This window comes from Aquarana catesbeiana, linkage group LG06, assembly GCF_042186555.1.
Source record: "Aquarana catesbeiana isolate 2022-GZ linkage group LG06, ASM4218655v1, whole genome shotgun sequence".
In the NCBI taxonomy this organism is placed as follows: Eukaryota; Metazoa; Chordata; class Amphibia; order Anura; family Ranidae; genus Aquarana; species Aquarana catesbeiana.
The window spans coordinates 258,792,450-258,806,082 of record NC_133329.1 but is presented as its reverse complement, the minus strand read 5'-3'; the positions used below and the strand labels follow the sequence as shown (position 1 = coordinate 258,806,082).

The 13,633-nt window shown below is 47.4% G+C and overlaps 1 protein-coding gene across 1 annotated transcript in view; it reads right to left on the bottom strand.

Annotated features, from left to right (window-relative positions):
* TRPM2 (transient receptor potential cation channel subfamily M member 2) overlaps window positions 1-13,633 on the bottom strand; it is a 328,183-nt gene that overhangs the window by 263,338 nt on the left and 51,212 nt on the right. The window lies entirely within an intron of this gene.

Below are 13,633 nucleotides of genomic sequence, written 5' to 3'. Positions count from 1 at the left end.
CCGGGAGAAGATGAAGCGGAGGGACCCCCGAAGCCGGAAGAAGACCCCCGAAGCCGGAGGAAGATCCCCCCCCGGAGCTGTTTAATAAAATATTTTAAAAACCTGTGTAGTGTGTTTTATTACTTACACTTTTTCCCTAGGTGAATGGGTAGGGGTACCATGTACCCCATACTCATTCACATAGGGTGGGGGGCCGGGATCTGGGGGCCCCCTTATTAAAGGGGGCTCCCAGATTCCGATAAGACCCCGCCCGCAGACCCCGACAACCAACGGCCAGGGTTGTCGGGAAGAGGCCCTTGTCCTCATCAACATGGGGACAAGGTGCTTTGGGGTGGGGGGGGCCCGCAGGGCGGCCCCCCTCCCCCAAAGCACCCACCCCCATGTTGAGGGCATGTGGCCTGGTATGGCTCAGGAGGGGGGGCGCCCGCTCGTCCCCACCCCCTTTCCTGACCGGCCAGGCTGCGTGCTCGGATCGGGGTCTGGTATGGATTTTAGGAGGGACCCCACGCCGTTTTTTCGGCGTAGGGGGGTTCCCTTTATAATCAATACCAGACCTAAGGGCCTGGTATGCCCCGCGCTCGCCGCAATAGGAAAATTTGTTTTTCCTATTGCAGCGAGCGCGAGATGCAATACCCTGCCCTCGTGTCGTATCTGGTCCGTCGGACCAGCATACACACGAGCGGGCTTTCCGTCGGACCAGCACACACACGAGCGGACTTTCCGCCCGAAACTGAGTCTGGCGGAAAGATTTAAAACTTTCTTCAAATCTAGGTCCGGCGGGCTTTTGGGAAAAAGTCCGCCGGAAAAGTCCGCCGGCGCCCACACACGGGCGGATTGTCCGGCACACTCTGGTCCGCCGGACCAAGTATGCCGGAAAGTCCGACCGTGTGTACGCGGCATAAGAGATATAATCGTTCGATTTAAAAACTGGGAAGAAAAAAATTGAATCTGGATGAACCTGAAGAGAAAACCACCGATCGAATACGCAGAAGCCAGGATACAAATTTTTCAAGACTTATCCCAAGAAACGTTAAGAAGAAGAAGGTCGTTAAGACCCTTATTGAAAATTCTCCAAGAGCAGGAAATACAATACAACTGGGGCTCTCCTGCATGCCTGATAGCAAGGAAAAATGGAAGAAGTGCCAGACTAAGATTTATAGAAGAGATCCCGGACTTCTGTAATAAATTAGAAATTCCACTACCAGAAAATTGCAGAAATATAAGTAACGACAAGAACAACCAACGACACAAGACGAAACGCAATGGCAACTGAGCTCTAGGAACAGAATATAGGAATTAGTGCCCTAAATAGAGCCTAAATGAAATATGGGATCTGAAAAAGAGTGCTAAGTCTACAAAGTCAAGATGTAGTATTATTTAAAGGGGGGTTGGAATTGGGATAAAAGAAAGAAAAGAAAACAGGTTAGAGGCGGGGAGGAGAGGCCAGGACCCATGGCGTGTTCAGGGGGCCACTCTTTCTTAGTATAGGCGAGAGGGGCCCAGGACGTCTTATAGATTTCCACCTCGGCTATAGGAGAGTAGAGGGAGCAAGGTTTAGCCCCATCAAATAAAAACGCTCTCTGCTCTTGAGACCATGAGGTCAAAATACTATCACCAGGGTGGGAGTGGGGGGTGGGAGGAGGAAGGGGGAGGGGGTTTGGAGGGGAGGGGAGAGAGAGGGAAGGGTCTGGTTTGCATAAGTAGGTACAGTGCCAAGTATCCTGGAACAAAGTTAGGGATCCCTCGCCCATCGGCTCGGGGGTCTCCCCTCCGGTCCTTTGCGTTACTGCATGTTTAACATCATATAGTTCTGTGCCTTACCACAAGTTTAGCGCCGTATAGTTCTGTGCATTACTGCAAGTCTAACGCCATATATTTAATTGCATTATTGCAAGTTTAAAGCCATATAGTTCTGTCCATTACTGCAAGTTAACTCCGTATTGTTCTGTGTGTTACTACAAGTTTAATGCTGTATAGTTCTGTGCGTTACTGCAAGTTTAACGCCATATAGTTCTGTGTGTTACTGCAAGTTTAACGCCGTTTATTTCATTGCGTTACTGCAAGTTTAATGCCGTATATTTCATTGCATTACTGCAAATTTAACTTCATACAATTCTGTGTGTTACTGCAAGTTTAAAGCCATATAGTTCTGTGCGTTACTGCATGTTTAACTTCATATAGTTCTGTCCATTACTGCAAGTTTAACTCCGTATAGTTCTGTGTGTTACTGCAAGTTTAACGCTGTATAGTTCTGTGCGTTACTGCAAGTTTAACGCCGTATAGTTCTGTGCATTACTGTATATTTCATTGCATTACTGCAAGTTTAATGCTGTATATTTCATTGTGTTACTGCAAATTTAACGCCATACAGTTCTGTGTGTTACTGCAAGTTTAAAGCCGTAAAGTTCAAAATAAGGGGTGATTCGCTCCCCTAGGTTTTAAAAGAGCAATGCCACATCCAATAATACAAATACATATAAAGAAAAATTCCCCTGAGTGGACTCTAACAACACTTACAAAAGGTGATAGGTAGTAGGCAAATGTAACAAGGTATAAAGAGTAAAAGAGTTTTTTATTTGAAAGTGACATATATTAAAAACATTGTGTATTAAATTCAACAAAACATATTACATAGTCGACAAGTTGTTACCAGACGGTAAGGTTCTTTACAGGGGCTCTTTTCACACCCAACGCGTTTCAGGATAAACAGTGTTTTAGTCCTTCTTCAGGGGTGTAACAGAAAAGAGAAATTCATATATGTTTCGTTGGTTTATTTAAAAACTCAAAAATAGAATAGCATTGGGCATTAGTGCTGGTAAAGTTGCTGTCTTTTACACATCATGGTTCTCACTGGGTATTATCGCTTAACAGTAATCCCATGTAAGGGGTATATTTTCTCACCTACCCCCGTCCTCCCCGGATGCGTGCAGGCCAGAGCAGTATACTGAGGCAAAAAAGAGGAAACCCCTTTTTATAGCAAGTTTAAAGTGGGCCAGCCACGCATCCCAGCATCCAGCATGTACAACGGCGATTACTGTTAAGCGATAATACCCAGTGAGAACCATTATGTGTAAAAGACAGCAACTTTACCAGCACTAATGCCCAATGCTATTCTATTTTTGAGTTTTTAAATAAACCAAACATATCATATGAACTTCTCTTTTCTGTTACATCCCTGAAGAAGGACTAAAATACTGTTTATCCCGAAACGCGCTGGGTGTGAAAAGAGCCCCTGTAAAGAACCTTACCGTCTGGTAACAACACTAAACTTGTCGACTATGTAATATGTTTCATTGAATGTAATGTACACAATGTTTTTAATATATATCACTTTCAAATAAAAAACTCTTTTACTCTTTATACCTTGTTACATTTGCCTACTACCTATCACCATTTAGGGGAATTTTTCTTTATATGTAAAGCCGTAAAGTTCGGTGCATTACTGCACGTTTAACGTTGTATAGTTCTGTGCGTTACTGCAAGTTTAACGCCATATATTTCATTGCATTACTGCAAGTTTAACGCCGTATGTTTCATTGCATTACTGAAAGTTTAACTCCATATATTTTATTGCGTTACTGCAAGTTTAACACCATATATTTCATTGGGTTACTGCAAGTTTAATGCCATATAGTTCTGTGCGTTACTGCAAGTTTAACGCTGCATAGTTCTGTGCAATACTGCAAGTTTAACGCCATATATTTAATTACGTTACTGCACGTTTAATACCATATATTTCATTGCATTACTGAAAATTTAATGCCATATATTTCATTGAGTTACTGCAAGTTTAACGCCATATAGTTGTGTGCGTTACTGCACGTTTAACGCTGTATATTTCATTGCGTTACTGCAAGTTTAGCACTATATATTCAATTGCGTTACTGCACGTTTAATGATGTATATTTCATTGCGTTACTGTAAATTTCATGCCATATATTTCATTGCGTTACTGCAAGTTTAACGCCATATATTTCATTGCATTACTGCAAGTTTAACACTGTATATTTCATTGCATTACTGAAAGTTTAACTCCATATATTTTATTGCGTTACTGCAAGTTTAACGCCATATATTTCATTGCGTTACTGCAAGTTTATTGCTATTACTGCAAGTTTAACGCCATATATTTCATTGCGTTACTGCAAGTTTATTGCTATATAGTTCTGTGCGTTACTGCAAGTTTAACGCCATATATTTAATTACGTTACTGCACGTTTAATACCATATATTTCATTGCGTTACTGAAACTTTAATGCCATATATCTCATTGTGTTACTGCAAGTTTAACGCCATATAGTTCTGTGCGTTACTGCACGTTTAACGCTGTATATTTCATTGCATTACTGCAAGTTTAGCACTATATATTCAATTGCGTTACTGCACGTTTAATGATGTATATTTCATTGCGTTACTGCAAATTTAATACCATATATTTCATTGCGTTATTGCAAGTTTAACGCAATATAGTTCTGTGCGTTACTACAAGTTTAACTCTGTATATTTCATTGTGTTACTGCAAGTTTAACGACATATAGAACATTTGATGCAGTATATTGTAGTATATTATAGTGTATCCGTGGAGTGTGTCTGTGTAGTGAATACTCAATATAAAGTGCACTAAACACCACTTTCCATCGATTAACCACCTCCCGCCCGGCCTAATGCAGAATGACGGCCGGGCGGTGGTTCAGTTATCCTGACTGGGCATCATATGGCGTCCAGCAGGATAACAGCTGCCGCACGCTCGTGGGGGCATGCATCGTGGCGATCGGTGGTGCGGTGTGTCAGTCTGACACACCGCTACACCGATCTCGGTAATGAGTCTCTGGCGGAGTCTCTTTACCACATGATCAGCCGTTTCCAATCACGGCTGATCACGATGTAAACAGGAAGAGCTGTTGATCGCCTTTTTCTCACTCGCTTCTGACAGACGCAAGTAGAGGAGAGCTGATCGGCTGCTCTCCTGACAGGGGGGCATGCGAGTGTTTATCAGCGTAGAGCCTCCTCGGATGCCCGCCCAGGACCACCAGGATGCCACCAGGACCACCAGGGATGGCCACCACACTGGACCACCAGGTATGCCACCCTAGACCACCAGGGATTTGCCAATCAGTGCCCAGGCAGCTGCCAATCAGAGTCAATTAAAAATGCCTGCCAGTGCCACCAGTGATCAGTTCAGTCTATCAGTGCCAGCCATCAGTGCTCATCTGTGCCCATCAGTACCACCTTTCAGTGCCCATCAGTGCTGCCTATCAGTGCCCATCAGTGTTCCACCCATAAGTACCCATCGGTGCAGCCTTTCAGTACTCATGAGTGTTGCCTATCAGTACCCATCAGTGCCCACCATTTTTTTCAAAATTTTCATTTTTTTAAAATTCATTTAGCAAAAAACAAAAACCGCAGAGGTGATCGAATACCACCAAAAGAAAGCTCTATTTGTGGGAACAAAATAAAAAAAGTTTAGTTTGGGTACAGTGTAGCATGACCGCGCAATTGTCATTTAAAAAGTGACAGTGCTGAAAGCTGAAAATTGGCTTGGGCAGGAAGGGGGTGTAAGTGCCTAGTATTGAAGTGGTTAACCGCTTCCCGACCAGAGCATGCCGATATACGTTGGCAGAATGGCGCTGGTGGGCAAAAGGGCATACAGGTATGTCCCCTTTAAGAAATTGGCCGGGTGCCCGCGATCATGTCACGGAGAGGTAGAACGGGTAGATGCTTTTGTAAACAAAGCATTTCCCCATTCTGCCTAGTGACAGGACAGAGATCACTGCTCTCTGTCATTGAGAATCTTGCAGGTCAGTACAATTACGTCTAATTCGTAATAACTGGCTGCGTGGCACTGACTTCAGCCAGGCTGAATGGTGGCAACTGTTGACCGGAATGTCACCATTCCGGTCGGTGGCTTTGAAAAAAGTTTTAGTCACTAGTTGGTTATCTGATACAAAGATTTCTAAGTCAAGAAAATGTACATTGGAATAACAGGCTTCATAGGATAACCTAATTCCAATTCCAATGTCCTATTGGCATTAAGGGTGGACATAAAGTCCTCCAAAGAATTCTGGTCCCCCTTCCACAGGAGGAGGATGTCGTCTATGTACCAGGCCCAGAGAACAACTTCGGGTTGATTTTGAGCATAGACGACATCCTCCTCCCACTGGGCCATAAAAATATTAGCGAGGCTAGGGGCGAACTTAGCGCCCATAACCACGCCCTTACCTTGGAGGAAATAGTCATTATTGTACCAAAAATAATTATGTTGAGGGTGAGGCACAACCCTAATGAGGTAGCCATCATAGAAGAGTAGAAAGCAACCACCCTATTTCATCACATTGTGGAGCTGTTATCTCTCGGCCCACTTCCCACAGCCCAGATGTCTGGGCCCTTTTCAGTACGTGTGCAGCCAATCGCACCATTGCGATTTGCAAACTTTGTTTCTTATCATGTTGGAATACTGCCCTGCAGCCCAGTCTCCGGAGGGAGGGAATCATGCTCTGCTTCAGTATGTCACAGTATATGTTGGCATTCATGGTTCCCTCAATGAACTTTAGCTCCCCAGTGCCGGTAGCACTCATGCAGCCCCAGACCATGACAGTCCCACTACCATGCTTGACTGTAGGCAAGACACACTTGTCTTTGTACTCCTCACCTGGTTGCCGCCACACACGCTTGACACCATCTGAACCAAATAAGTTTATCTTGCTCTCATCAGACCACAGGACATAGTTCCAGTAATCCATGCCCTTAGTCTGCTTGTCTTCAGCAAACTGTTTGCAGGCTTTCTTGTGTATCATCGTTAGAAGAGGCTTCCTTCTGGGACAACAGCCATACAGACCAATTTGATGAAGCGTGCGGCATATGGTCTGAGCACTGACAGGCTGACCCCACACCCCTTCAACCTCTGCAGCAATGCTGGCAGCACTCATACGTCTATTTCCCAAAGACAACCTCTGGATATGATGCTGAGCACGTGCACTCAACTTCTTTGGTCGACCATGGTGAGGCCTGTTCTGAGTGGAACCTGTCCTATTAAACTGCTGTATGGTCTTGGCCACGTGCTGCAGCTCACTTTCAGGGTCTTGGTAATCTTCTCATAGCCTAGGCCATCTTTCTAAACAATTCTTTTTTATTTAGATCATCAGAGAGTTCTTTGCCATGAGGTGCCATATTGACCTTCCAGTGACCAACATGAGAGAGTGAGAGTGATAACACCAAATTTAACACAACTGCTCCCCATTCACACCGGAGACCTTGTAACACTAATGAATTACATGACACAGGGGTGTGCTCACGTTTGTTGCCAGCAGTTTAGACATTAATGGCTGTGTGTTGAGTTATTTTGAGGGGACAGCAAAGTTACACTGTTATACAAGCTGTACACTCACTACTTTACATTGTAGCAAAGTATAATTTCTTCAGTGTTGTCACACGAAAAGACATAATAAAATATTTAGAAAAATGTGAGGGGTGTACTCACTTTTGTGAGATACTGTATACCTCATGACCTCTCAGCAGCCTCCACTGACAGAGATGATGGTACAGCACAGGGTGTCCCAGGTCATTGCAGCACATCTGCCAGCAGCACACCACCAGCTGTAGACTATAGCTGGCAAATTTCTTTGCCCCATCCGCTGTAGCAGAAAAAAAAGATACAGTCCCTGCCACCCACATGCCCAGCGTCTAAATGCAAGCTTGTCAAAGCTACTGGCTCTACAACTTTTGCCTTTCCACCTGGTGGATTCTGCAGAATGTGCTGTATCACAATATCAGTTTCCCAGTAGCTATTTCTCTTCACTTAAGGCCATTCCAACTCTCTACCATCACGTGGAAGGCAATGTTGTGGCATTGTTGGGCAAGGCAGTCAGTCGCAAAGTCCACGTTACTGCTGACACGTGGTCCAGCAAGCATGGGCAGGGACAATATATTTAGTTCACAGCACACTGGGTAACTCTGCTTGCAACTCGGAAGGATGCAGGACAGGGCTCAGTGCTGCAGCTTGTTGTGCACCCACGTCTCGATACAGCTGGTGATGATGCAAGATTTGTCAGCTCTACTCCCTCCGCCTCCTCCTTCTCCATGCCCTCCTCTGCTGAATTGTCCTATGAATCTCAAGTACCCCCTAAGCGTTCAAAGGGCTATTCAATGAGTCAGGCTAAAAGGTACCATGCGGTGCTTCAGCTGGTGTGTCTAGGGGACAGGAACCACACCGGAGAAGAGATTCTTGCAGCTCTGCACAGACAGGCCCAGAGGTGGCTCATGCCATGGCACCTGGAGCCAGGAATGGTGGTGTGTGATAATGGCACAAACCTCCTGTTCGCCCTTAGGGAAAGTTGACACATGTGTCATGCCTGGCACATGTCCTCAATTAGGTGGTGCAGCATTTCCTAAATAGGTGCCCAGTGTTGGAAGATCTATTAAAGCAGGCCAGAAGAGTCTGTAGCAGTGTTGCCAACCGCCCGTTAATTTACGGGCAGCCCGTAAAAAGCACCCCATTTTCGGGGCGCCCGTGAATGCCCGTTACGGGCAGCCAGTGCCCATAAAAAATATGGCTGCGGGCCAGCCATGCAACTGCGCATGCGCCGTTCCGAAGCCTGCAGGACTCGGGAGAGATCGTACGAGCTCGGCAGGCCGGCGCATGCGCAGTAATGTAATGACGCCGCCTGGCGCCATTTTTAAACAGAAGCCGCCGGCCGCCGCTCGTTCTTCAGTTCTCGGCGGTTCAGCAGGGCGAGCAGGAGGAGCCATGTTACCGGGTCCGGCCACGGCAGGACGTCAGTGAGGGACAGAAGTGACAGCCTCAGACCATCTCCTGTGCCCGCAGCCTCTGCTCTGACCATCTCCTGTGCCCACAGCACAGCCTCTGCTCTGACCATCTCCTGTGCCCACAGCACAGCCTCTGCTCTGACCATCTCCTGTGCCCACACAGCCTCTGCTCTGACCATCTCCTGTGCCCACAGCACAGCCTCTGCTCTGACCATCTCCTGTGCCCACACAGCCTCTGCTCTGACCATCTCCTGTGCCCACAGCACAGACTCTGCTCTGACCATCTCCTGTGCCCACAGCACAGACTCTGCTCTGACCATCTCCTGTGCCCACAGCACAGCCTCTGCTCTGACCATCTCCTGTGCCCACAGCACAGCCTCTGCTCTGACCATCTCCTGTGCCCACAGCACAGCCTCTGCTCTGACCATCTCCTGTGCCCACACAGCCTCTGCTCTGACCATCTCCTGTGCCCACACAGCCTCTGCTCTGACCATCTCCTGTGCCCACACAGCCTCTGCTCTGACCATCTCCTGTGCCCACACAGCCTCTGCTCTGACCATCTCCTGTGCCCACACAGCCTCTGACCATCTCCTGTGCCCACACAGCCTCTGCTCTGACCATCTCCTGTGCCCACACAGCCTCTGACCATCTCCTGTGCCCACACAGCCTCTGACCATCTCCTGTGCCCACACAGCCTCTGACCATCTCCTGTGCCCGCAGCCTCTGACCATCTCCTGTGCCCGCAGCCTCTGACCATCTCCTGTGCCCGCAGCCTCTGACCATCTCCTGCCCAGTGCCCGCAGCCTCTGACCATCCCCTGCCCGCAGCCTCTGACCATCCCCTGCCCGCAGCCTCTGACCATCTCCTGTGCCCGCAGCCTCTGACCATCTCCTGCCCAGTGCCCGCAGCCTCTGACCATCCCCTGCCCGCAGCCTCTGACCATCTCCTGTGCCCACAGCCTCTGACCATCTCCTGCCCAGTGCCCGCAGCCTCTGACCATCCCCTGCCCGCAGCCTCTGACCATCCCCTGCCCGCAGCCTCTGACCATCTCCTGCTCAGTGCCCACAGCCTCTGACCATCTCCTGCCCGCAGCCTCTGACCTATTCCTACATCAGGTCTGCAGTCTCTGAGGGGGAGTCGGGAAAGGAGTCAAGAGTGGGAGCGCCGCCGGGATCATGGGGTCACGGGAGAAGTCAGTTGTGTGTGGACTGTGGAGAGGAGACCATAGGAAAACCAGAACCACCAAGCTGGAGCCATCTGACTGAGCCCTGCACGATGCACCTGAGAGGTCAGTGACAGCACCGACAAGTCAGTCTAGGGGGGTTGCTGATATAAGGGGGAGTGAATACAATAATGTAAGGGGCACTGATAAAAAGGTTTCCCCCTAAATTAGTAACTCCCCTTACCTTAGTGTATTCACTCTGCGGAAGGTGGCCTCTGGTCACCAGAGTGCCCACCACATCAGAGTTCCTGGCATTCCCCTTTAAATCAAAGTCTGCAGGATTGCCCCTTACAGTGCAAAGGGGAACTCAATCTGCGGACCCTGATGTAATTGGGAACTCTGATGTAAAGGGAACACAGTGGACTCTGATATAAGGTGGTCTCTGGTCACCAGACCCTCCCCTTACATCAGAGTTCCCCCTTAGATCATGATCTGCAGCGTTCCCCTTTACATAAGAGTTCCCTTTCACTGTAAGGGGGATCCCTGCAGACTCTGATGTAAGGAGGGAACCTAGTGCTAGCTGGGTTATAGTAACCTAACCTTCATGTCAATGGAGAAATATGTTTTTTAACTTTTGTTTAGCTTAAACACATTGCTAATAGCACTAGCTATATGTTTATAGTTCAAATATGTATCCTTGCACTGTTTAGCACTGAAAATAGTAACTTTAGGTACTTTTTTGCACCGCCAGTAAAAAATGCGGATCTGTCAGTAATTTTCATGATTTTTGCCAGTAAAAAAGTGGTGCCGTTTGTAAATTTTGTCATCCTGCCAGTAAATTTCACTTCAGTGGGTTGGCAACACTGGTCTGTAGTCATTTTAGGTGGTCATACATAGCCAGTGCTTAGTTGGCTGAAATACAGTGGCAATTCCATCTGCCCATAAACCACCTGATTTATGACATGCCCACCAGGTGGAACTCGACTTTGGAAATGCTGCAACGGCTGCACCGTCAGTGAGTACCTGTATAAATATGGCATAACGATAGGCTCAGGCCGGCTCAACTTTTTTCCCCACCTCAATTCTTGCTAAAGGATGCATGCACTGTACTGTAACCAATTGAGGAGGCCACAAGGATGGTGAGCCGTGACAATGCATGCATCAGTGACACAATCCCTGCTGTGTTCCTGCTGGAGCAGACTCTGCGTGACATTATAGACAGGGTACTTGAAGCAGAGCAGTGGGATGAAGAGGAGGACTTCCTTTCCTTTCAAGGCCCACTTTATGCAGACACCATTGTTCCTATGCCACAGAACACACAAGAGGAGAGAGAGGAGGAGGAGGAAAAGGATTCTGGCAGTTTCGGAGGCATTGAAGCAGGGGAAGACATACGTCAAACAGTAAGAGATGGTTTTCCATCCCCAGAACCCTTGGGAGTAGTACGTGGCTGGGAGGAGGTAGTTCCAGATACTGTAATCCTCAGTGACCCTGAGGAGTCTGCTTCTCATGCCTCCGCAAATTTGCGGTGCATGGGCTCCCTCATGTTCCAAAGCCTGCAAAAGGACCCAAGAATACGTGGCATAAAGAAAAAGGATCACTATTGGTTGGCAACCCTCCTTGACCACTGTTATAAGGGGAAAGTCTCAGAACTCATCCTGTCCCCACAGAGAGTGCAGAAGATGAAATATCTTGAGGACACCTTATTGAGGAGTTTATCAAACTCTTTTCCCGGCTCTGGTAGGTTACAGTATCGTGGAAAACGTTGTTTTGAGGCTTCTGTTGGTCAAGAGAGGAGCGCTGGAAAAAGCAGTGGCCTAAGTGATGCATTTCTGAAATTTTTTTAGTCCTCACCGCCCAGGGCTGTCAGCTTCCACATCCCATCGGCAGCATCTGCATCACATGGTGGATGATTATCTAGGGGCGAAAACAGAGATGGAGAGCTTTCCAGTCGACGATCCACTGGCTTAATGGGTCGTTAGAATAGACTACTGGGCAGAACTTGCCCAGTATGGTACTGAGCTGCTGGGCTGCCCTGCATCTAGCCTACTTTCCGAATGGGCATTCAGTGCTACTGGAGGTTTTGTTACTGATCACAGAATGCGTCTGTCCACAGACTCCGTGGACCCTCTGACTTTTATCAACATTACCAGCAGCTATGAAGCCCCAGATGCCGATGTTGGCGATTAAGTGTTTTTGGGCCGTGAAATCTCTAAAGGACTTCTAGGCTGACTAGTGTTCTTGCTTTTTGACAGCAAGGCCAATTCTGGCTTTCATCAAGAGTAAATGAATGAGAACTATTGTAGCACATCAGGCATGCTTGCGCATGCATGCGTGCATAAGGAACTTGGCAGATCGCAGATGCGCCAATGCACATGCGCAAAGAAATGTGCATGCCAGTGAGAGCATGTCCACAGTTCCCTTTGGTGCCAGGCGGCCTATTTAAGGGACGCACTGACCTCTGACAGATGCTGACTGATCTTCAGCTGTTCCCTGATACCTGAATCCTGCTGTTTCCTTGCCTGTTACCCGTTGCTGAACCTTGACTTTCCTTGACCCTGCTTCTGGATTCTCCTACACGCCTGATTACTGGTTCCTGATCCCGGCTTCCCGATTGACCTTGATCCTGCCTAATGTCTTGGTACCCTGCTGCTCGCCTGCTACCGAACCCGGCTATCCTTGTGACTTTGCTTCTGTTTCCTGCTTGGCTCAGCACTGCCATCCGAGTATCTGCGACTATGGTCCTGCGACCAGCTGCGACTTCCTGTATTCCAAGAGTCGCTTCCTCTGCTACAAGTTTCCGGGTCTACATCTGCAGGCACTCGTGTTCCCCTTGCCCCTTGGCTCCCTCTGTCCCCACTCTCAGCGGGACCTGGGCTGTAGATACAAGAGAGGCTAACCTCGTCACTTTAGGCTCCGACCAGGTACGTGACAGTACCTCTATAGGGTTACAGTGTGACGGCGCCACTGACCCTCAAAGAAAAATCTTTCTGCACCTGTTTGACAGATGCATATCATTACAATTTTTGATAGCAAGGCCAATTCTTGCTTTCATCAAGATTACCTCTATAGGGCTAAGGCTTGAAGGCGTCACCAACACCCAAAGAACAATTTTTGTGCACTCCAAGCTGTTGCTTACAAGATAAAGAAATCTTGCAGGGAAAATGTAATTTTTTAGGCTTTATAAATGCAATTATTGCTGCAGCAGCTTCTATACACAGTAAAGATGTGCCACTTTACAGGTAGACTAAGGGGACCCTCCACGCACTATATTGAAAGGAATTTTTCATTTTTTATGCTTTCACTTTAAGCATCAATAAATCACTGCTCATTTAAAAATTAAGTTTTTTACAACTTTTTTTTCATTGATACATGTCCCCCAGGGCAGTACCTGGACCCCCATAACCATTGTATGCCCAATTACTTGCATATAAGCCTTCAAAATGGGCATTTTTTATTTTTCAGGTTCGGGTCTCATAGATTCAATGGGGTTTGTTATTTGGTTCCAAACTTTCATGATGTTCAAAGTTCTGATGCGAACCGAACAGGTGGTCGTTTGGCCCATCCCTACTGATCACACAGTTCTCAGTCTTTAATGAGCAGAGAGCCCATGTCTGTTGGTCACCACTCTCTGTTTTGCCTCTCCAGTGCTCACCGGAGCGCCGGGCTGTGCAGGGGGTGGAAGTAGTTTGCTTAGGCTTTCAGTAGAAC